Genomic DNA, 23,865 nt, shown 5'->3' with positions numbered 1-23,865 from the left:
GTATCTAACTAGCTGTGATAGTCCAGATGTGTGGCTGCTTCTGTGACTCAAGTGCATTGCTCCTGCCTGGTTTTAATGCAGATTGTCTCTGCAAGGCAAGGAGAAATGAACAGAGTTGGCCTAGCATGGAGGTAGACCAGGCAGCCTATCACATAGGGTATGATAATGTAAATGAGTTTGAAGGGCAACATCCATGGCTGTACATCCATGAATGCAATGTTTACAAATACGTGATCTCTTTAAATCTTGTGAAGAAGCTATTACAGTTATAGTATTTAATATATTGACAAAGAAACTGAGACCCTTAGGAGTTAGGAAAACTGAGCAAGAAAGTGGCAGATATGGGTCTCAAACTCAGGTCTTATGATCTCCAACTCATCTGACACCACTGATCCCTTAAACACATATTGCTCTGTGTTGTAGCTCACATTGTTGTTAGTTTTTAAAACTCTGGTATTAATTAGTTCTTATTTATAGTCTCCCAAAGTTGGGTATAAGAGCCAGGCTTGCTATTTCTTTATTTTTCCCCAAGCACCTAACATGTACCCTTATAACAAACAAGTGTTTGTGAAAAAATTTCTACTGAGTCATAGTTAGTGTATTATCTCATTAGCATCAGTTGGTATTTAGCAGACATCAGGATGTACACATTTTGACAGGTAAGAGAGGTATAAATCCTGAGCAAAGGACATAGACAGAAATAATATGAAATTCTGGGAATTATGAAGTTAAATTCATAAGGGGAGCTGAGGTTGGGCTCCTGGAGGAACTGCTGAAGAAGGAAAAAGAGCTGAATGATAAGAGTGTATCTGAGGTGGAAGTGATACAGCACAATATTTTACCATCTGGCCAATAGACCATAGGTATAAAGAAGAACTTAAGGAGAATTAAAGGACAAAGTCCTTTTGAGGATTTTGTCTTTTATTCTGATCTTGTTACTTTTTCCTCATTAGCTAGCACTCTTTTCTGCCAAATCTTTGAGTTAGGGGATGTCACTACAGATTCTTCTCCATCCTCTTCCCAGCCTCCTTTCTTCCACGTCTTTCCAGAATGAAAATGACCATAATGTTTAATGTGTATCTAATTATAAAAGGAATGTATATTCACAAATCACAGAAAATATGACCAAATTAAAAAAGCGGAGAAGAAAATCTCTAAAAGGAGTTTCAAGAAATAACCACCATTCAGGGACTTTTCTGGTGGCGCAGTGGTTAAGAATCTGCCTGCCAATGCGGAGGACATGGGTTCGAATCCTGGTCCTTATGCTGTGGGGCAACTAAGCCTGTGCATCACAGCTACCGAACCTGTGCTCTAGAGCCCACAAGCCACAACTACTGAAGCCCACACACCTAGAGCCCGTGCTCCACAATGAGAAGCTGGCGCACAGCAATGAAGACACAACTCAGCCAAAAATAAATAAATAAAGTTATTAAAAAAAGAAAAAGAAATAACCATCATTCAGATTATATGGCTCTTCAGACTTTCTATATGAATAAACACACAGAGTAGAATTCAATACTATTTTATCAACCTCTGTTTTAACTTATCATCACTTCTAACAGTTGCAGAAGATGCCGTTGCAAGGTGTGGTCCATATTTAAAACCGATTTCCTGTTATTGGGCATTCAGGTTGTTGTAACGAACATCTCTATAAACCATCTTTGTCAGTTCTCATGATTATTTTCAATAGATAAAGTCATAGAAATGGAATTTCTGGGTCAAAAGAACTGCAAAATTTGAAGACTTTTCAAAAATACTTTTAATATTTCCTTGAGAAGTCTTCTACCAGGAATGTCCTTGTACTCTCTCCAATACAGGTCATTATCAAACTTTTTGATCTTTACAAGTATAAGAGTTTTAAAAAGATTCAATTTGTTGTTTTATTGAAGTATAGTTGATTTACAATGTTGTATTAATTTCTGCTGTACAGCAAAGCGACTTAGTTATACATATATATACACTGTTTTTTATATTTTCCATTATTGTTTATCTCAGGTTACTGAACAGAGTTCCCTGTGCTATACAGTAGGACCTTATTGTTTATCCATTCTATATGTAATAGTTTGCATCTATTAAACCCAAACTCCCAGTCCATCCCTCCCCCACCCACTTCCCCTTGGCAACCACATGCCTGTTCTCTGTGAGTCTTTTCATAGATAGTTCATTTGTGTCACATTTTAGATTCCACATATAAGTGATATCATCTGGGGTTTTTCTGAGTTCACCTAGTATGATAATCTTGAGTTGTATCCTCAATTTGTATTTAATTACTAGTAAAGTTGATCATTTTGAAAATAGAAATGGGACATATTTTATATTATTTCTTAATTTTGTAAATTTTCTATTTGTGTTCTTGCTGTAGTAATTATATTTGTTCCTGATTTGTAAATATACGTTATATATATTTATGGCTGGGTAATGTTCTGAGATATAAATTTTATTTTTCTTCCTGCATTCTCTTGTCACCCCCTGGAATTTTGTCTTCCCCTCATTTATGACTTTGTGCTTTACTGCCTTAGGGGAGATATGAGTTGTAGGAAACAGAAGTAGCTTGAAAGAAATTCTGGTTTCCCTTCCATCTCCCTCCACCTCAAATCCTTAGACTCATTGAAGAGCACAAGATTTGAGGAAACTGGTGAAGGGCCAAGAGAAGTGGGAAGGGGAGAGAGTTTTCTCCTAGACCAGAAAAGTGATTCTTCTGTCTGGGGGAATTAGCAATATTTGATCTGACAACCAAATGTTTATATCCATATTCATGAGAGACTGTAACTAATCTGGGTAGTTTACAGGAAGCAGCTCTTTTATAGCTATCTCCAACATAGACACATCTCTGAGACTCATTACGTTGTTTGCAGCCACTGTAGGTATTTAACTCTGTCACCATGAAGCTGACAGGTGATTGCCGGGAAATAGGATAGTGTCGTGGAAAGGTCACTCTCAGGACATCAGAAAAGTCATCTAAGATGTGCTTCTGTGTGCCGCTGATTGACCTTGGATACTCATGGAACTTTTTAAAACTTCCCTTCTCATTATATGAGAGACATAACCAGTAATACCAACAGGAGAAAATCAGAGTCCTTGGAATCTGTCATGTCACTTATCAGACATTGATTCAGTGCCTGCTGTGTGCCAAGCACTGTTGTAGGCACAGAAGCTACCAGAAAGAAAGAAACAACTTCTCTGCCTTCAGGGAATATGGACACATATACACAGGGAATTCTAGTACCTCATAAAAACCTATAATTTAATATTCTATATTTTATAGTTTTTATATAAAATGTTTATTGTAATTTTATAGCAGTATTATTCAGTGCTCCAATTGAGTGAACAAAAATCACAGTAGAGCAAGTAAAACAATAGCTAATTGTTCATAAATTATAAAAAAAAATTTTCTCTAAAACATAAATGGTTTAGTACTACTGGATTTTTGGAAAAATAATTTTTCAGCGCTTGATGATCTAAATGGTAGGCAAAGTTTATGCTCAGGGAACAGTAAAACAATTGTAACCTCAAAATGAATGAGCAGAAGTATTTGTTCATAATTGAATATTAGGTATCTCCAAAGAAAGGGAAAATAATCATGAAGGGTAAAATGAGTGTTTTATTGGGCTTCATCTCATTTCATCTTATAATTTAGAATCTTTTTTACCTTTGAAGGAAAAATGGTGGGAGCACCAAAGGGCTTCACCCAGTCATGCTGCCTGCAGGTACCCTGATTTAGTGGCAGTCTATTGCAAGACTTGTTCCTCTGATATATGGATCACTCCGTGGACTCTCCTTGCAATTAATGGACGTTTTATTCAAGCATTCCCACTACAAGGTTAGCAGATGTGGGCAAAGGAGAGGAAAGCAAAAAAGTCTGATTTTGGAACTTGCTGGCAAGGGTTTTGTGGCAGGGGGCTATTCAAATGATGCCTTTCCTTGGCTTCTCTGCTATATTCATGTACGCAGTTAAGAATTGGCCTTATATCTAAAATTCATTTGGGAACGTTCATTCCGTTAGGATTACTGTCAATGTCTCCAGACTCCCCACTTCCAAAGTGAGAGACCAAATAACAGGATTTTTCACAAGTCTCATTCTTTAAGAAGGTTTGCTAATGCTCAGTTGGAAAGGTTAAAATCTACAAGCTTGATGACTTAAATGTTTTTGAAAAATCAGTTAAAAAAAGGTACCTCCTGCCAGCCACTGGAACTGTAGATGAGTTGAAATGCTTTCAATTTCTCTTGCTATTCAAAATGAGTCTCTAGTGTTTTTGCACTTTAGCCAAAAGCTTTTAGGCTTAGTAAAAAGCCCTCTGAGTCACAAGATTAAATGTATGTGCATTTTCCCATTGCCTATCTTCAATCCAGATTTTCCTTGTTTAAAAAGAAAATAACAAAAATGCAAGGTTGAAGAAGTCCCTGGTCACCTGCAGTCAAAACTGCATTTAACTCAGTTAACATTCTCTAAGCTGAACACAGGACAGAGTGCTACATTATCCAAGTAGCTTCTTATTTTTAGCATCAGAAGAGATTTGATGGTCTATATTAGTCTGATCACTCTCCTTAGCAAGTTTACCGAGCTATAAGAAAATATCTAGGGAAGGTGGGCTTTTTAATGATTGAAACCCATTGTGTTCTATATTGCTTCTTTGTGGGATGGTGCTCAACTCTGTTTTCTTGAGTAGGAAAGGAAGATGCGCAGGCTCAAACCAAGGCGGTGCCGGTGCATGAGTGGGGCAAGGCAGTGAGGAGGTCGGTGGCAGGCACAAGCAGTAGGGTTGTACCCAAGGTCATGTGACACCATGCGCATATTACATATCTTGTCTTATTTCATCTTCATAACAGCTTGAAGATGCGGGCATTACTATTCTTGTTCTACAGACGAATAGACCAAGAATTAGACGAGATCAGTGACTTGCAAAGATCAGGTAGCAAACACCTGGTTATGAATTAGTCTCAGCTTTAGTCTGCTCAAAAGTCTATATGCTCCGTGCTGGTTTTCTACATCTGCCTGGGAGCTCAGAAAAATGGAAATTATCCCTCTTCCTGCTGTGTTCCTCACAAAATGACCATATGATTATTCTGATGGGTTAGTGGAAAGTATACCAGATTTAGGATCAAAGGCACTTGGTCCTAGATCTGGGCCTTGATCCCACTACTGATCAACAATGTGATCCTGGCCAGGTAGAACTTCTCCTCGGTTTAGTTCAGTGCTGGGTTTAGAGAAGGTGAAAGACCAGACATCCTGTTGCCCTAGGAATCTAACAGTGAAGTCTGCTCCTTTCCTTCTGTTTTTATATTAGAATTTGCCTAACTCAAAAGTTGCTTTAGGATCAAACTAGTCTTGTATTCTGAGAAAGGACTTTGTATACTACAAAGCACAGTGTTGATCTAAGGATTTTTTTTAGACTGAAGTTTTCATATTATCACCTCTGCTTTAACGCACTGAAGGCATTTATTTAAATTAAAATGTTATATGGGAGTGGTAAACATACTAAGCCACTGTATAACATTAACAGTTGAGCATAATTCATGACTAGATTAGCTTTCTGGTGATCTAATTTGGGTTCAAAGAGAATTATTAGGAGATAGTACAGATTTTCATTATTTTTAATACCTTTACATTAAGAAGCATAAAGCCTTATGAAAAGTTTTAGAAATAAATAAGTTAGGAGTAAAAGATATACTATTTTATTATCCAAAAATAAATACTGAAAGTTATTTGTATATTTCAGAAGCCTTCTTTTTCTCCCTTGCCTTCTCTCTCTCTTTGGGAAGTAGTTGTGTATGTGTGTTTTTGTGTGTACACATACACATGTATGTGTGTTTTTGAGTGTACACATACACATGTATGTGTGTTTGAATATATGATATAGGGGTCATTCAATAAACACAACTTTATATTCTGCTAATTTCACTTTATGTTACACTGAATTTTTCTATGCTCTGATTGATTTTAGATATTCTTTAATTGCTTCATAAGAGTCCCCTAATTTTGGACATTAGATTGTTTCCAGTTATTTACAACCCTAAATGATGTTTTAGCAAATATTCTTTAATGTTTGCGATTCCCTAAAATTCTGATTATTTCTTTAGAATAGACTTCTTGGACTAGGTCAAAGAATATAAGCTTTTTAATCCTTTGCATAATGCCTAGTTTCACTCTAGAATGTTTACACTAATTAACATTCTCATCAACAGTTTCTAAAAGTCTCAGTTTTACTTTCTCCTTGCCTACACTGAATATTTTTACAAGCCCATTGTTTTTAGTAAATTGAAAGGACATAAAATTACATTTCAAGAAATGTAATTAGAACAAACAACATAGGATGAAAGAAAATAATTACAAAAGTGCCCATTATTCATTGAAAGTATGCGTATAGGTGATTAATATGGAGAATCACTCTTACACTCCCAACTTTTTGTCATTTCGCTGTGATAGCAACTATACAAAAAGTTGGGAGTAAAGTAGCAATTCCCCACATTACATGCTATACAAGCACTGTCTACATTGAATGTCATTGTTCAAAATCATAGCTGAATTGGTAAGTAACAGCTTGCTGTTTGGTTTGATTTGTAGTTCTTTGATTATTAGGGATACAAACATTTTTTCCGATACTTATTGTCTCTTTCATTTATTCTTGAAAGACAGGACTTTCAGTCTTTGAGAGAGTGGTCTTTGGAGTCAGGCAGCCTGGTTTGAATCCAGGAACTGACGCTTTCTAGATATTTGACCTGTATCAGGTTATTTGCACTTTTCTATACTTTAGTTTCCTCACCTAAAAAGTGAGGGTGATGTTACTGGTATGTATCTCATAACATTAATTCATGTAAGTAACCAGTGTGTTAACCCAAGTACATATAATAATGGTATATTAATCCTTAACATATGTCCACTTGATTTTATTTATTTGTTCATTTTGTATTTGGATTCATCGATATCCTTTTGTCTATTTTCTATTACAGTTCTTTTCTCCTATTGATTAACAAAAATGTTAACATTAGCTTTACGGTTTGCTGTCTTCCTTCTTTCTGAGAGTGGGCAGTAAAGTAAGAGATCAGAAGGAAGATGAGACTCAAAACTGGCACAGAAAGCACACACACTCTTCTTTTTGTACGAGGGCTGGCTTAGATATCGCCTTTCATCACTAGCCTATAACTAGTGCAGTGGAAAGAGTCTGGGATAGCACAGATCATTGAATCTTTATGCATAATGAATTCAGCCATCCTAAACACATCCAAGGTATCTCAAAGCACCCAAGGTATTTGTGTGTTCTTTTGAAAGACCTCATCTTTTGTGTAGGCAAAAGATGAGACTCTTTTACAATTTAATAAGGTGATAAAGCTAGTGCAAGTCAGACTGCAGGACTTAAAGGTTTGGCTTGTCAGTCCACTTTTGAGATTGGGATCTAATATGTCATCAGTCTGTGCAGCTCCCTTATGAAGTGGTTGCTGGGCAACCAGACTGTGATTTGGTAGAAATAGTAGGCACTTCTCTGAATCATGATCTCACTGACCATTTTCACTAACATATTTACCGTTCATCACAATTCCCTTCCATTTGGTTTTCTGACAATCTAATGTCAATGTTCTCTGACTAAAAATACTTTCAAGTTTAATGAGATTTCCACTTTTTACTCTGTTCATTCTCCTCAGCAAAACTAATGGGCTGCCAAGACATTTTGTTTTCTGTCACAGAGGTTATAACCATAACTTTACGTACACTCTGAACTAGAATTGGAACATCTTGATGATCTAGAGCTGCCAGCTTTCTGGATGGCTATAAATCCAGAAGGCTATGCATGCCCCTATGGCATTCACTTATGAGTTACATGTGGTAAATTTTTGTTGTGGTGTTGATTTAGGCAATGGTACCATGAAGTAGGAAAAATCAGTAATCCTTTGATTAAATTCACCCAAGTAGCCTCATTCGTTCTGTCAGTCACCATTCCACAGATGTTATCAAAGTGTCTGCTATGTGACTAGCCCTGTGCTACTGGGCTCTGAGGATTCAATTATGAGTATAATAGAGCCTCTGTCTCCAATTTGCTTGTTGTCAGTGGAAGAGGCAGAGAAGAAGAGAAGCTTTCATCAATCAGAGGGACAAGTACTAAAGTGAGCACAAAGGAGGAGGGGCACTTAACCAAGACTTAGGAGGTCGGGGAAGCTCTCTCAGAGTGACAGTATAAAACATGAAGTATGAGTTAACCAGGAGATTAGGAGAAGAGGGCATAGGGGAATAAGATGTTCAGAGACTGAAAGAGACTTCGCAGCAGGATTGGGGATCTGCAAGTGGTTGAGTGTGACTGGAGAATGACTGGAGGGTGAGAAAATTCAGACTAAGAGTGTCTGCATTTGGAGGAGAGGTGTTAGGTCTATTCCCTAAACTGCTGTCTCCTGACTTCAGTTTTCCATTCCAGACAAAAGGTAATATTTTATGCCCCTTGGCTACTGCCCTAAAATTTTAGGAACTTAATCCCATAGAGAATACGGTGCTATAATTATATGATCCAAGCTTTTCCATATATATTTCTTATAATAAAGATGGTAGATTTTCACTGCAGTTTAAGCATGGATTCTCCACATTTTATTTACAGCAAATATAACAAGCACTGTACTTTCAGTTAATTATCTCCTAGCAGCAGCATTCCCAATTGTGCACCCACAGCACTGGATCTTGACTCTTTGCTTTTGCAGGACCACATTGTTTAGGTAGGCAAGTAGGCAGAGAAACACAGGTAGTTTTCAATGAATGTAATTGCCCACAAAACATACTTTAATGGTCCCTGCCAGAAATAAGTGACTGTCTTTTGGATTATCAATCTGTACTGCAAAGCAGCTGAAATATATCAGTTCTCTTATCAGTTCTCAATTTTCTGGTTTGGGAGAAACTAACAGTTGTATTCAAATGAGCACCATACTTTTTTTTTTTTTTTCTCACACACACACACACACTGTATTTTATTTTTACAAGAGATAAACAAACTGACACCAAGCATTGTAAATGGATGACCACAACAAAAGCAACAATGATTGCAATTACCAAACACGAAACACACTCATACCATGTCATAATAGTGACATTCAGTCCAGTAATCCTCCGCTGTAACAGCTCCTTTACTTTGCAGTGAAAATTGATTTGTATATTTTTTGCCTCTGAGCCCTTGTGGGATTTTTTTTTATTCAAACACAAAAAAGTCACAAAAATTATAATCATCCTCATCAGTTCACTCAGTCCCATGTAATTAATTTTTTTTCATCTTGATCTTTTGTTGGCACTTCTATGAATCATCAGTTTTCCATTAGAGTTCTGAAAATGCTTATTCATTCAGTTCAGTAGTATAGTCAGTTAGAAACCTGTACTTGTCTGAGTCTTTTCCATGAATTCCTTGAAGACGAAACCCTTTTATAGGAACGTTTTTGCAGAAGCATCAGAGTACACCCAGAACTGTCTGTAAATGACAAAAGACTTAAAAATGACCACGGTTAAAGATTTGATGAAAGTTCATAATAATGCAATTGACAAGGAAATTTAGTTATTTCAGAGATATACAGTTTAAAGTAATAACTAGAATTATGACTTATAACATTATACCAGAACATTTAAGATTTTTAGAAATTTCATGTAATGTCTGAAACATTTATATTAACATATGTCCATACAAATAACCTAAAGAAAGTTTAGTATTAGTTGCTTTTTGTTTGTTTGTTTGTTTTTTATACTGCAGGTTCGCATTAGTCATCAATTTTATACACATCAGTGTATACATGTCAATCCCAATCGCCCAATGCAGCACACCACCATCCCCACCCGACCGCGGTTTTCCCCCCTTGGTGTCCATACGTTTCTTCTCTACATCTGTGTCTCAACTTCTGCCCTGAACACCGGTTCATCTCTACCATTTTTCTAGGTTCCACATACATGTGTTAACATACGATATTTGTTTTTCTCTTTCTGACTTACTTCACTCTGTATGACAGTCTCTAGATCCATCCACGTCTCAACAAATGACTCAATTTCATTCTCTTTTATGGCTGAGTAATATTCCACTGTATATATGTACCACAACTTCTTTATCCGTTCGTCTGTCGATGGGCATTTAGGTTGCTTCCATGACCTGGCTATTGTAAATAGTGCTGCAATGAACGTTGGGGTGCATGACTCTTTCTGAATTCTGGTTTTCTCTGGGTATATGCCCAGTGATGGGATTGCTGGATCATATGGTAATTCTATTTTTAGTTATTTAAGGAACCTCCATACTGTTCTCCATAGTGGTTGTATCAATTTACATTCCCACCAACACTGCAAGAGAGTTCCCTTTTCTCTACACCCTCTCCAGCATGTGTTGTTTGTAGATTTTCTGATGATGCCCATTCTAACTGGTGTGAGGTGATACCTCATTGTAGTTTGTTTGTTTTTTTTTTGCGGTACGCGGGCCTCTCACTGTTGTGGCCTCTCCCGTTGCGGAGCACAGGCTCCGGACACACAGGCTCAGCAGCCATGGCTCACGGGTCCAGCCGCTCCGCGGCATGTGGGATCCTACCGGAGCAGGGCACAAACCCGTGTCCCCTGCATCGGCAGGTGGACTCTCAACCACTGCGCCACCAGGGAAGCCCTCGTTGTAGTTTTGATTTGCATTTCTCTAATAATTAGTGATGTTGAGCAGCTTTTCACGTGCCTCTTGGCCATCTGTATGCCTTCTTTGGAGAAATGTCTATTTAGGTCTTCTGCCCATATTTGGATTGGGTTGTTTGTTTCTTTAATATTGAGCTGCATGAGCTGTTTATATATTTTGGAGATTAATCCTTTGTTGATTCGTTTGCAAATATTTTCTCCCATTCTGAGGGTTGTCTTTTTGTCTTGTTTATGGTTTCCTTTGCTGTGTAAAAGCTTTGAAGTTTCATTAGGGCACATTTTTAAATTGTTGTTTTCATTTCCATTATTCTAGAAGGTGAATCAAAAAAGATCTTGCTGTGGGCTTCCCTGGTGGCGCAGTGGTTGAGAGTCCGCCTGCTGATGCAGGCGACACGGGTTCGTGCCCCAGTCCTGGAAGATCCCACATTCCGCGGAGCGGCTGGGCCCGTGAGCCATGGCCGCTGGGCCTGCACGTCCGGAGCCTGTGTTCCGCGACAGTAGAGGCCACAACACTGAGAGGCCTGCGTACCACAAAAACAAAAACAAACAAAAAAAAGATCTTGCTGTGATTTACGTCAAAGAGTGTTCTTCCTATATTTTCCTCTAAGAGTTTTATAGTGTCCTGTTTTACGTTTAGGTCTCGAATCCATTTTGAGTTTATTTTTGTGTATGGTGTTAGGGAGTGTTCTAATTTCATTCTTTTACATGTAGCTGTCCAGTTTTTCCAGCACCACTTACTGAACAGACTGTCTTTTCTCCATTGTATATCTTTGCCTCCTTTGTCATAGATTAGTTGACTATAGGTGTGTGGGTTTATCTCTGGGCTTTCTATCTTGTTCCATTGATCTATGTTTCTGTTTTTGTTCCAGTACCATATTGTCTTGATTACTGTAGTTCCCTAAAAAATGCCATTGCTAATTTGATAGTGATTGCATTGAATCTGTAGATTGCTTTGGGTAGTATAGTCACTTTCACAATATTGATTCTTCCAATCCAAGAACATGGTTTATCTCTCCATCTGTTGGTATCATCTTTAATTTCTTTCCTCAGTGTCTTATAGTTTTCTGCATACAGGTTTTTTGTCTCCCAAGGTAGGTTTATTCCTAGGTGTTTTATTCTTTTTGTTTCAATGGTAAATGGGAGTGTTTCCATTATTTCTCTTTCAGATTTTTCATCATTAGTGTATAGGAATGTGAGAGATTTCTGTGCATTAATTTTGTATCCTGCAACTTTACCAACTTCATTGATTAGCTCTAGTAGTTTTCTGGTGGCATTTTTAGGATTCTCTATGTATAGTATGTCATCTGCAAACAGTGACAGTTTTACTTCTTCGTTTCCAATTTGTATTCTTTTTATTTCTTTTTCTTCTCTGATTGCTGTGGCTAGGACTTCCAAAACTTTGTTGAATAATAGTGGTGAGAGTGGACATCCTTGTGTCATTCTTGATCTTAGAGGAAATGCTTTCAGTTTTTCACCATTAAGAATGATGTTTGCTGTGGGTTTGTCGTATATGGCCTTTATTATGTTGAGATAGGTTCCCTCTATGCCCCCTTTCTGGAGAGTTTTTATCATAAATGGGTGTTGAATTTTGTCAGAAGCTTTTTCTGCATCTGTTAAGATGATCATATGGTTTTTATTCTTCAGTTTGTTAATATGGTGTATAACACATTGGTTGATTTGCATATATTGAAGAATCCTTGCATCCCTGGGATAAATCCCACTTGATCATGGTGTATGATCCTTTTAATGTGTTGTTGGATTTTGTTTGCTAGTATTTTATGGAGGATTTTTACATCTACGTTCATCAGTGACATTGGTCTGTAATTTTCTTTTTTTGTAGTATCTTTATCTGGTTTTGGTATCAGGGTGATGGTGGCCTCATAGAATGAGTTTGGGAGTGTTCCTTCCTCTGCAATTTTTGGGAGGAGTTTGAGAAGGATGGGTGTTAGGTCTTGTCTAAATGTTTGATAGAATTCACCTGTGAAGCCATTGGGTCCTGGACTTCTGATTGTTGGAAGATTTTTAATCACAGTTTCAGTTTCATCCCTTGTGATTAGTCTGTTCATATTTTCTGTTTCTTTCTGGTTCAGTCTTGGAAGGTTCTAACTTTCTAAGAATTTGTCCGTTTCTTCCAGGTTGTCCATTTTATTGGCATAGAGTTGCTTGTAGTAGTCTCTTACGATGCTTTGTATTTCTGTGGTGTCTGTTGTAACTTCTCCTTTTTCATTTCTAATTTTATTGATTTGAGTCCTCTCCGTCTTTTTCTTGATGAGTCTGGCTGTTGGTTTATCAATTTGTTTATCTTCTCAAAGAACCAGCTTTTAGTTTTATTGATCTTTGCTACTGTTTCTATTTCATTCATTTCTGCTCTGAAATTTATGATTTCATTCCTTCTGCTAACTTTAGGTTTTGTTTGTTCTTCTTTCTCTAGTTCCTTTAGGTGTAAGGTTAGGTTGTTTACTTGAGATTTTTCTTGTTTCTTGAGGTAGGCTTGTATAGCTATAAAGTTCCCTCTTTTGGGGGAACTGCTTTTGCTGCATCCCATAGGCTTTGGATCATCGTGTTTTCATTGTTATTTGTCTCTAGGTATTTTTTGATTTCCTCTTTGATTTCCTTAGTGATCTCTTGGTTATTTAGTAAAGTATTGTTTAGCCTCCATGTATTTGTGTTTTTTATGTTTTTTTTCCTGTAATTCATTTCTAATCTCCTAGTGTTGTGGTCAGAAAACATGCTTGATATGATTTCAATTTTCTTAAATTTACTGTGGCTTGGTTTGTGACCCAAGATGTGGTCTATCCTGGAGAATGTTCCATGTGCACTTGAGAAGAAAGTGTAATCTGCTGTTTTTGGATGGAATGTCCTATAAATATCAATGAAATCTATCTGGTTTATTGTGTCATTTAAAGCTTGTGTTTCCTTATTTATTTTCATTTTGGATGATCTTTCCATTGGTGTGAGTGAGGTGTTAAAGTCCCACACTATTATTGTGTTACTGTTGATTTCCTCTTTTATAGCTGTCAGCAGTTTCCTTATGTATAGAGGTGCTCCTATGTTGGGTGCATATATACTTATAATTGTTATATCTTCTTCTTGGATTGATCCCTTGATCATTATGTAGTGTCCTTCTTTGTCTTTTGTTACATTCTTTATTTTAAAGTCTATTTTATCTGATATGAGTATTGCTACTCCAGCTTTCTTTTGATTTCCATTTGCATGGAATATCTTTTTCCATCCCCTCACTTTCAGTCTGTATGTGTCCCTAGGTCTGAAGTCGGTCTCTTGTAGACAGCATATAGATGGGTCTTGTTTTTGTATCCATTCAGCAAGCCTGTGTCTTTCGGTTGGAGCATTTAATCCATTCACGTTTAAGGTAATTATCGATATGTATGTTCCTGTGAGCATTTTCTTATTTGTTTTGGGTTTGTTTTTGTAGATCCTTTTCTTCTCTTGTGTTTCCCACTTACTGACGTTCCTTTAGTATTTGTTGTAGAGCTGGTTTGGTGGTGCTGAATTCTCTTAGCTTTTGCTTATCTGTAAAGCTTTTGATTTCTCCATCGAATCTGAATGAAATCCTTGCCAGGTAGAGTAATCTTGGTTGTAGGTTCTCCCCTTTCATCACTTTAAGTATATCATGCCACTCCCTTCTGCCTTGTAGAGTTTCTGCTGAGAAATCAGCTGTTAACCTTATGGGAGTTCCCTTGTATATTATTTGTCATTTTTCCCTTACTGCTTTCAATAATTTCCCTTGCTCTTTAATTTTTGCCAATTTGATTACTATGTGTCTCGGTGTGTTTCTCCTTGGGTTTATCCTGTATGGGACTCACTGCACTTCCTGGACTTGGGTGCCTATATCCTTTCCCATGTTAGGGAAGTTTTCGACTATAATCTCTTCAAATAATTTCTCTGGTCCTTTCTCTCTCTCTTCTCCTTCTGGGACCCCTATAATGTGAATGTTGTTGAGTTTAGTGTTGTCCCAGAAGTCTCTTAGGCTGTCTTCAGTTCCTTTTATTCTTTTTTCTTTATTCTGTTCTGCAGCAGTGAATTCCACCATTTTGTCTTCCAGGTCACTTATCTGCCTCAGTTATTCTGCTACTGATTCCTTCTAGTGTAGTTTTCATTTCAGTTATTGTATTGTTCATCTCTGTTTGTTCTTTAATTCATCTAGGTCTTTGTTAAACATTTCTTGCATCTTCTCGATCTTTGCCTCCATTGTTTTTTTTTGAGGTCCTGGATCATCTTCACTATCATTATTCTGAATTCTTTTTCTGGAAAGTTGCCTATGTCCACTTCATTTAGTTGTTTTTCTGGGGTTTTATCTTGTTCCTTCATCTGGTACATAGCCCTCTGCCTTTTCCTCTTGTCTGTCTTTCTGTGAATGTGCTTTTCGTTCTACAGGCTGCAGGATTGTAGTTCTTGCTTCTGCTGTCTGCCCTCTGGGGATGAGGCTATCTAAGAGGCTTGTGCAAATTTCCTGATGGGAAGGACTGGTGGTGGGTAGAGCTGGCTGTTGCTCTGGTAGCCAGAGCTAAGTAAAACTTTAATCAGCTTGTCTGCTGATGAGTGGGGCTGAGTTCCCTCCCTGTTGGTTGTTTGGCCTGAGGCGACCCAACACTGGAGCCTACCTGGGCTCTTTGGTGGGGCTAATGGCAGGCTCTGGGAGGGTTTACACCAAGGAGTACATCCCAGAGCTTCTGCTGCCAGTGTCCTTGTCCTCACGGTGAGACACAGCCACCCCCCGCCTCTGCAGGAGACCCTCCAACACTAGCAGGTAGGTCTGGTTCAGTCACCCCTGGGGTCACTGCTCCTTTCCCTGGGTCCCGATGTGCACGCTATTTTGTGTGTGCCCTCCAAGAGTGGAGTGTCTGTTTCCCCCAATCCTGTCGAAGTCCTTCAATCAATTCCTACTAGGCTTCAAATTCTGATTCTCTAGGAATTCCTCCTCCCGTTGCTGGACCCCTAGGTTGGGAAGCCTGACATGGCACTCAGAACCTTCACTCCAGTGGGTGGGCTTCTGTGGTATAAGTGTTCTCCAGTCTGTGATTCACCCACCCAGCAGTTACGGGATTTGATTTTACTATGATTGTGCCCCTCCTACCATCTCATTGTGACTTCTCCTTTGGATGTAGGGTATCTTTTTTGGTAAGTTCCAGTGTCTTCTTGTCGATGATTGTCCTGCAGCTAGTTGTGATTCTGTTGTTCTCACAAGAGGGAGTGAGAGCTCGTCCTTCTACTCTGGCATCTTGGTTCTTCTCCCTCAGCACCATAATTTTGATTGAGAATATTACTGCAGGATTGAGGGAAGAAAATGTTGATTGAGACTTCCTTTGCTTACTCTTTGGTCACCCATACAGGTTCTACTCATTTCGGGTATAAGCTTTGAAGAGGAGCTTGCTTTCTTTCAGGGTGTGTCTTTCATAGTCTTCAAACAAGTTCAAGAGAGTTTTCTAAAAAGAAATGTTTTGAAGCAGCATATTAGCTGGGGCAATGATTTCTCCTTCAGTTACCCCTAAAGCCATCTCCATACCCTTGAGTTAAAGAGCAGAAGTCAATTCACAGAAGGGGAATCATATGCTAGTAAATGACTCATTCAAGATAGCACAACCAGTAGGGTTGGGGCTGAAATTAGAACAGGCTCACCAGGGTTGCTGATTGCACAGCAGTTATACTTGGCCAGAAGTTGGTGCTTTGTACTGTGGTTTGCTATCTGCAAATACTCTCAGAATGTGAACAGTCTTTCTTTGGTTGGAGTAACCATTTGTCTCAAAGGATAAAAATCCTATAATAATATTGGCTAATATTATATCATTGGCTTTGTACTACACACTGTGCTAAGTTCCTTACATGTATTATATCATTTAATTCTCGCCATTTACTATCTATGAGGTAGATATTATTCTTCTTACATTACAAATGAACCAGTTATAATGTAGAGTGGTTAAGCAGCTATGCTAAGGTTGCACAGCTAATAAGTTTTGGGACAAGGAGGGCAGATGTGTGCCCATCATTTCCATAGCTTTATCCCTAGTGTTTGGCACATAGTAAGCATTGTTTGAATATATATTACTAAATAGCCAGGAGCTACGGGAATTGGCGATAATTTTGATGTAGTGAGCAGATTTATGTCATCCCGAGATCCTCAATTTCCCGTCTGTACAGAACCCCCTCATCCTCGTCTTTTCCACATGAGCTCATGGACCCTCAGCACACTATTTCCCTCTTCCCACTCAGCCTATCATCTTTCTCTTTCTGATAATTCATCTTCATCTCTCTGCCTAACTTTGGGTGGCTCATGTTATGGCTATCTCTTTCTTCACTCAACTTACTGTCCTTTTTGTTTCCTATCGTGTTCCTCCCTCTGCTGGACCTCTGTTTTGCTCTACTTTCCCAAGGTCATACCCCAGGATAATTTTTGACTTGTTTTGTTCTCTTCATCTGTTACAACATAGACTTTGGAGGCAGACAGTCCTGGGTTTTAATCTCAATCTAGCTATATTCTAGCTGTAGTAACTTTGAGCAAATTATTTAATCTCTCTTTAAAACACTTGCCTAAACATCTACAATAACTCATTCACAAGTACAAAATCCAAAAACGCCTGAAAAAATATTTTGTAAATATATGGCAAGTTTATTGATGATTACTGATGTACCTTTTGTAGTGTGTGTGTTTTTAATCCCACTTAATATGATGACTCATGTGTTTCACTGCAAATATTTTATTTGCCTCCAAAACACTATACCAGATCTCACTTGGTTGCAAAACATGTGATATATGCACCTTATTATCTTTTTTTATTTTTTTGGCTGTGCCGCGGGGCTTGTGGGATCTTATTTCCCCAACCAGGGATCGAACCTGGGCCCTCAGCAGTGAAAGCGCGGAGTCTTAACCACTGGACCGTCAGGGAATCACCCCCTCCTTTTTTCCTTATTATCTTTTAAAATCCAAACAATTCTAAATTCTGGAACACACAGGGCTGTAAGGATTTTGGATAAGGGATTGCATATCTGTAATACTTTCTTACATCGTGTTGCAAGGATTAGAAATAAACTATATAACCTGTTTAATGCATTGGCACACAGTAGGCACTTAGTAAATTGTAGCACTTAATTCCAAAATGTTTCTTTTAAGTTCCTGTTTTTGTGTTTTACGTAGGAGGAAAACCCCAAAAAGGATTATGAGAGTACAGTGAAGCAGAGTGAGCAAAAACCCTGCATTGCAGTGTTAAAAAGAATCACTATTCTTATAAATTATTTTTAGTTCACTCATGACTCCTGTTATGCATCAGTGAGCTACTATCTCTATTAATGTCCACCCCAAACCTAAAAATTATTTCCAGGCTTGATTTGTTACCGGCCTACCTCTTCAGGAACAATTTGGCCACAGATAAAACATTGATGGGGAAGCAATGTGTTTAATTAGACTTGAATTCTCTGCCCTGGGAAATCACTCTATAGAAGCTGGGCTTGCTTTAAGCATAAATCAGTATTTTGAAGCAGAAAGTTAAGTGTTACTGCTCATCTGGAAGAAATTATACATAATGGCATCAAGTTCACTACTGCTAATAGGAAACATGGTGGCCTCTGGTGAGTGATAAAATGGGATAAATGCAAGACCGTGCTGCCTCTGTGAATAGTGGCAGTGACTATGCATTATGTATTGTGAGGTTATAAAAGAGGAAAAAATAAACTTTCTTTATTGTTGGTGTTAAAGGAGTGAAAAAATGAAAGGAACTACTGCATAAAGTGTCACAGCTGTCTATGACAAAATGTGGTTAAAAATGGCCTGACATTTCTTCTAAACAACTAGAACTATGCTTGGAGGAACAAACTTATCCTACTCCCAAAAGATAATTGCTGTACCAGCCTCCTTCAATATTTCTGTATATTATCTTCCTGAGTGGTCCTAAGTCTCAGATCAGAGGATGCTTCCTGGCAATAAAGCAACTGGAACACCCACACCAAATGCCTTTTTGGTACCCAGCTTTGTGCTAGAAACTGGAGCAAGGTAGTCACCAAAGATAAAAACTGATCAGCAGGACAATTTCCACCTCTGATGAAATCCAAACTCAATTACAACCCAGGCAGTGTTTTCCTCATATAAAACCTGCAGTCTGTTTGCCAGTCTCATGGAAGTAATTCAATTTCCAGTGACTGTAGAAGGGCAACTTCTGAGAACACCTTCATAATCAAGACACTTGTTGTTAAAGCAGACCATTAGAGCCAGACCTCAAATCTGTACGGTGTGGAGGAAAGGTGCTTCACTAGTTCTTCCTACATTTAATCAATCAAGAGAAAGAAAAAAGATAATACTTCCTATTAATATATCCAGTCCAAGCACAGTAGCATTTTCATCTAATTTTTATTTTAGTCCTCCAAACAATGTTACCTAAAAACAGTTCATCATGAAAAAAGTCAGACTAGAAGGATAGAGTTCAATGAAGAAGTTAAAAATAACGAAGATGGCAAAATCGATGTAACATGAGGTTAAATAGAGATAAGCAAATATAATTTTTGTTTGCTGGTTTCTGAAAACATCTTGGAAGGAAAGAAAACATAACTCTCCTCCAATTGTTAGAAATTATCTGTTTTGTTTTTTCTAAAGTCCTTCTCTTTATGGCCTATGTGATTTACTATGGAATGAAATAATACATTCAATGCCACCCCCCCATTCATATATTAAAGCCCTAACTCTCAATGTGGTGGTGTTTGGAGATGACTTTTGGAAGATAATTAGGTTTAGATCAGGTCATGAGCCTGGAGCCCTAATGATAGGATTAGTGCCCTTATAAGAATGGTCACCAGAGGTTGCTTTCTCTCTTTGCCTCCCTCCCTCCCTCTCTCCCTCCCTCCTCCTACCATGTGAGGACATAGTGAGAAGGCAGCTATCTGCAGACTAGGAAGAGAATCCTCACCAGAAAACAACTGTGCTTGTGCCTTGATCTTGGACTTCTAGCTTCCAGAGCTATGAGAAAATAAACTTCTCTTGTTTAGGCCACCCAGTTTATTTTGTTATGGCAGCCTGAACAGACGAAGACAAGATCCAACCGGTCAAATCTGAAATTTAGTTCACGTGGACATGAAGACCAGGTCTATTGGACTGTGTTATTTAAAAGTTTTTGGTAAATTGTTAAACAACTGAACAAATATGAGCCATCAATTTGTTGTACAGAGAAACAGCAACACCATGTTAACTCATAACAACTGTGTGGTTCTTTTGGAAATCTAGCAATTGACAGATTTACTACAATGATGCCCTCAGTAGCTAATGACATCTTAAAATGGGAATATTAGTATGTAGATGCATATATAGAAATGTAGCTAGCTATATGTATCTATCTATCTTAAGAGCAGGAGCAAAGATAAATCATGTAATCATAGAATGTCAGAATTAGAGTCTTCATATTTGTCTACCATAGAAGCTTTCAACTTTTGCTTGAAGTTATGATTTCTTGGGCAGAGATGTGGACATTTTGGTTGACTCAGGATCACTCTTGTGAGGTAAGACTCGCTGATTCTAGCTTTAACAAGAGTGTCAGTAGGTTAATTTGCTTTACATATTGGAGCTCCACAAGACTTCATTTGAAGAAAGTGTTCTCACAGCCTTTGCTGTACTTCAGCCTTTAGTTTTGCTAATGAGGAGAATGAATTCCTGAAATTAAAGGGTCACCTCCTTTTTTCTCCAGTCCAGGCAATATCTATGTAGTTCCCTCCAGCTTCTCTGACAGATCCACTTTCCTGTTGGCTTTAGCATCCCTATAATGCTGTGGTCTTCCTTCTGCCTTCTATTTCCTGCTCTCCTGATCAAGAGCCTATTGTCTTGTGACGGACATTAACTTAAGCAAACCTCTTACCCTCTCCCACCCTAGGCAAAAAGAATAGCCTAAGCCAGAGGTTGGCAAACTACAACCTGTGGGCCAAATCTGGCCCACTATGTATATTTGGTTAAAAAAAAAAACTATTGGAACAAATCAGCCACCCTGATTTGTTTATGTATTGTCTATGTCTGTTCTCATGTTACAATGGCAGGGCTATAGCAGTTGCAGTAGAGATCGTGTGGCCTGCAAAGACTAAAACATTTACAATCTGTCCCTTTATGGGTAAAGTTTGCCAACCCCTGACCTACATCTTGAAGGCTGTCCGGCCTACTGATTATTTAGAATTGAAAGCTACAATTTAGATAAATTTGATTCTGATATTTTTCCTTCTTGTTTCACAAAGTTCCCAGTTAGGTTATCTTCTAATTAGACTCTTCACCAATGGAAGCAGTCACCCAACATCTAAGCAACATTTAGAAGCCTTCAGAAAGCACCAAAAACATCTTAAAGTTGTTTTTCTTTTTGTTACGTCTTATTTCTTTGATTTCTAGTCCACCGCTCAATATTTGGAGAGTTAGTTTCCAAGTGTTGTTGTCGTCTCTATTTTCTGGGATGTATTCAGTTTGATAGATGGTCTAAAAGGAAAACTTGACATCATGATGATGATTTTATGTATAATTTTTTGTTAACCTGTTGTGAATTGCATTGATTTGCACTGGGCTTTTTGCCTAGATTTCAACCATGCTTTGTAGGAACATAGTCAAATCTATTTCCCTTGACCTTATGCTAACAAGCTTAAGTCTACAACTTAACCAACAAGGAAAGTAAGTGACGCATAGGAAGTGAGAGGCAGGAGGATGGAGTCGTATGGGCAAAGGCTTTAGAATGAAACAGACATGATTAGAATTCCAGCCCTAATACTCATTAGTTGTGTATTTGGGGGCAAATTATTGAGCCTCCTGGAATCTCAGTTTCTTCATCTGTAAAACTGAAGTTATAGCTCCTTCTGTACTGTGATGATTAAATGCAATCATGTATGTGAAACTACTCCCCAATATTTGGCACAGAGATGTTCACAACATTATAATTACCTTCTTTTGTTCTCTTCCTCCTTTTCTATCTACTAGGCTGAATTATTAACATTTTAGAATACAGAAATTCATCACTACTTGGAGATAGTAAATATTGCTTCTGTTTTATGTTTTGGTTTTTTGGCTGCGAGGCATGTGGAATCTTAGCTCCCCGACCAGGGATTGAACCCTCACCCCCTGCACTGGAAGGCAGTCTTAACCACTGAACTACTAGGGAAGTCCCAGTATATGTATTCTTGAAAGTGACCAAATATCCCTTATTGCCTCGATATTCCAGATGAATATGTTTTGTGCTATAGATGTCCCAGAATAACTAAGTTACTTTTCATTTTCATTGGGGCATACACAGTCCTCATGGCTTAACAGATTGGATAACTTGTATTTAGATATAATTTGAGCAGATTATTTGTGGTTTACTTAGAAGTCACATGGACTTTATTATCTCCATCAGAGTTACCACTCTCTTCTATAAAAATTTCATTCATACCAGCCTTCCTGAGAAGAGTCGGGGAGGGAGAGAGAGAGAAAAAGAGGTGGGGGGAGAGGGGAAGGAAGAGAGAAGTAGAGAGAGACAATATCTATTGGCACTGTCTCAATTCTGATAGCAACCTTTCCCTATTGCTATTCTAATAATGCAGGATTTGTGCTTCCACAGTGATTCACCAGCATCTAAAAACAGTTTAGCTATACTTTGGTGACCTGGGTCTTAGAATAGAAGTAATAGGAGAGTACTTTAAGAGGTACAATAAGAACCAGTGACCATATCGGTTAGATAATATGGCTTTATGCTCTATAAGTTACATTTGTTATCAGAAAATGACATGAGATGTTTTATTATTTCTCCAAACTGATATAAAACCAAAAGCTTAGTGGGCTTTAATCTTGGTCAATATAAAATAAATAAAATTAAAAGATGGACACAACAACTTTCCTAAAATTATTTACCTAATTAACTCTGTAATTTACATTTATATCTTCTATATGGTCTGAATTAAATGTCTTTTTTCCTCATTTTTGGTACAGACTCCTTTTGAAGTTGTTTGGTAGAAAAATCCCTCTTAGTTGTGTGTGGACCACCAAAAGAGGTCTTACATGACTAGAATGGCGGGGGCCAATTTTGCTGGCCCCATCATATCAGATATAAAAGCACAGCTATCCAAATGTTCTTCAAATGGACTGTCTTAGCAGCCCTGGGTATGAGCTGCTGGATATTGGAACTCTGTAGATAGTCAAGCAGTACTGCATGGATAGAGTGGAATTGACAATTGGCTTCTGTCTAGGAGACACTTGACAGCCTCCATTCTCTGCTGCAGACTTTATTAATTGTGCAACGTAATGGTTATTGGGGGCTCAACTATAACCCAGAAAGTCAGCTAATGCCTTATCATTGAGGTCAATGGATAGTGGCTCTAGGTTCTTTATAGCAGGTACCAAAACTCCTGGTGCTTGGTAATTAATTTGGACTTCCCATCCCTGCTTTTTCCCCCACTTAGCTACTGAAGTATGTCTCCTGCCATTTGATGCCATAATTAGCTTTCCAATAACTTTTATCTGTCAAATTGTGCCTTATCAATGTCCATTAGAAAGTTATTTATGGCAGTGTTTCTTTGATTGGACTTGGGGACAAGACAATGAAATTTCAAGGGGACACAGAGGCTGGAACTGGCTGTCTGCAAACACATGATCTTCTCTCTCTTCCTAGGTGTGTGAGGTCTAGAGGAGTAGGTGGGTTTATAAGGTAGATAGACATCTTAGCTAGGCAATCGAGTACAGTTCCAAGGACCCACAGATTGTATATGTGCAGTTAAATGGTAATTGCCTAAGATAGAGTTCTAGAGAGTTCCCTAGTCAGTAACAAGGTAGTCATGTAATCATTCAGGGACCTAGGCTAGTTATGTCCTCTGCTTTAGCTTTCTCTTTTCTTTCATCCAGCACCTCTCCCAACCTGAGGGTGACACACGCCACTTCCTCTCACATTCCACTGGAAAATTCTAGTTACAGAGTTCTACCTGCATGCAGGGAGCCTGGGAAATGCAGTCACTGGCTGCCCAGCCTTTCCTTGGAAACAGCTCTATGTGAAGGAGGACATGAATGGTTGATTGTAAGCCATCTTTGCCACAATAACAGATTTGAGTAAGGTTGAGTCAGAAAGGGAACCAGGATGGATGAGGTGCACCAGGAGGAGAAAGGGGAGTCTGAAGGAATTTCCTAGGTCAGTCAGAGTTCACATGACTGCAGCAAAGTATATCACATTTCTGAATCTTTTAAAATGTTCTGTGAAATTTTAAAGGAGTAAATATGGACCAAACATAAAAATTCAAGAAAAGATTCTTTTCCTTCTTTC

This window comes from Delphinapterus leucas, chromosome 16 (assembly GCF_059928025.1).
Source record: "Delphinapterus leucas isolate spDelLeu-1000000601 "Yukka" chromosome 16, BTC_Dleu_Yukka2, whole genome shotgun sequence".
Lineage (NCBI taxonomy): Eukaryota > Metazoa > Chordata > Mammalia > Artiodactyla > Monodontidae > Delphinapterus > Delphinapterus leucas.
This window is presented reverse-complemented; position numbering follows the sequence as displayed.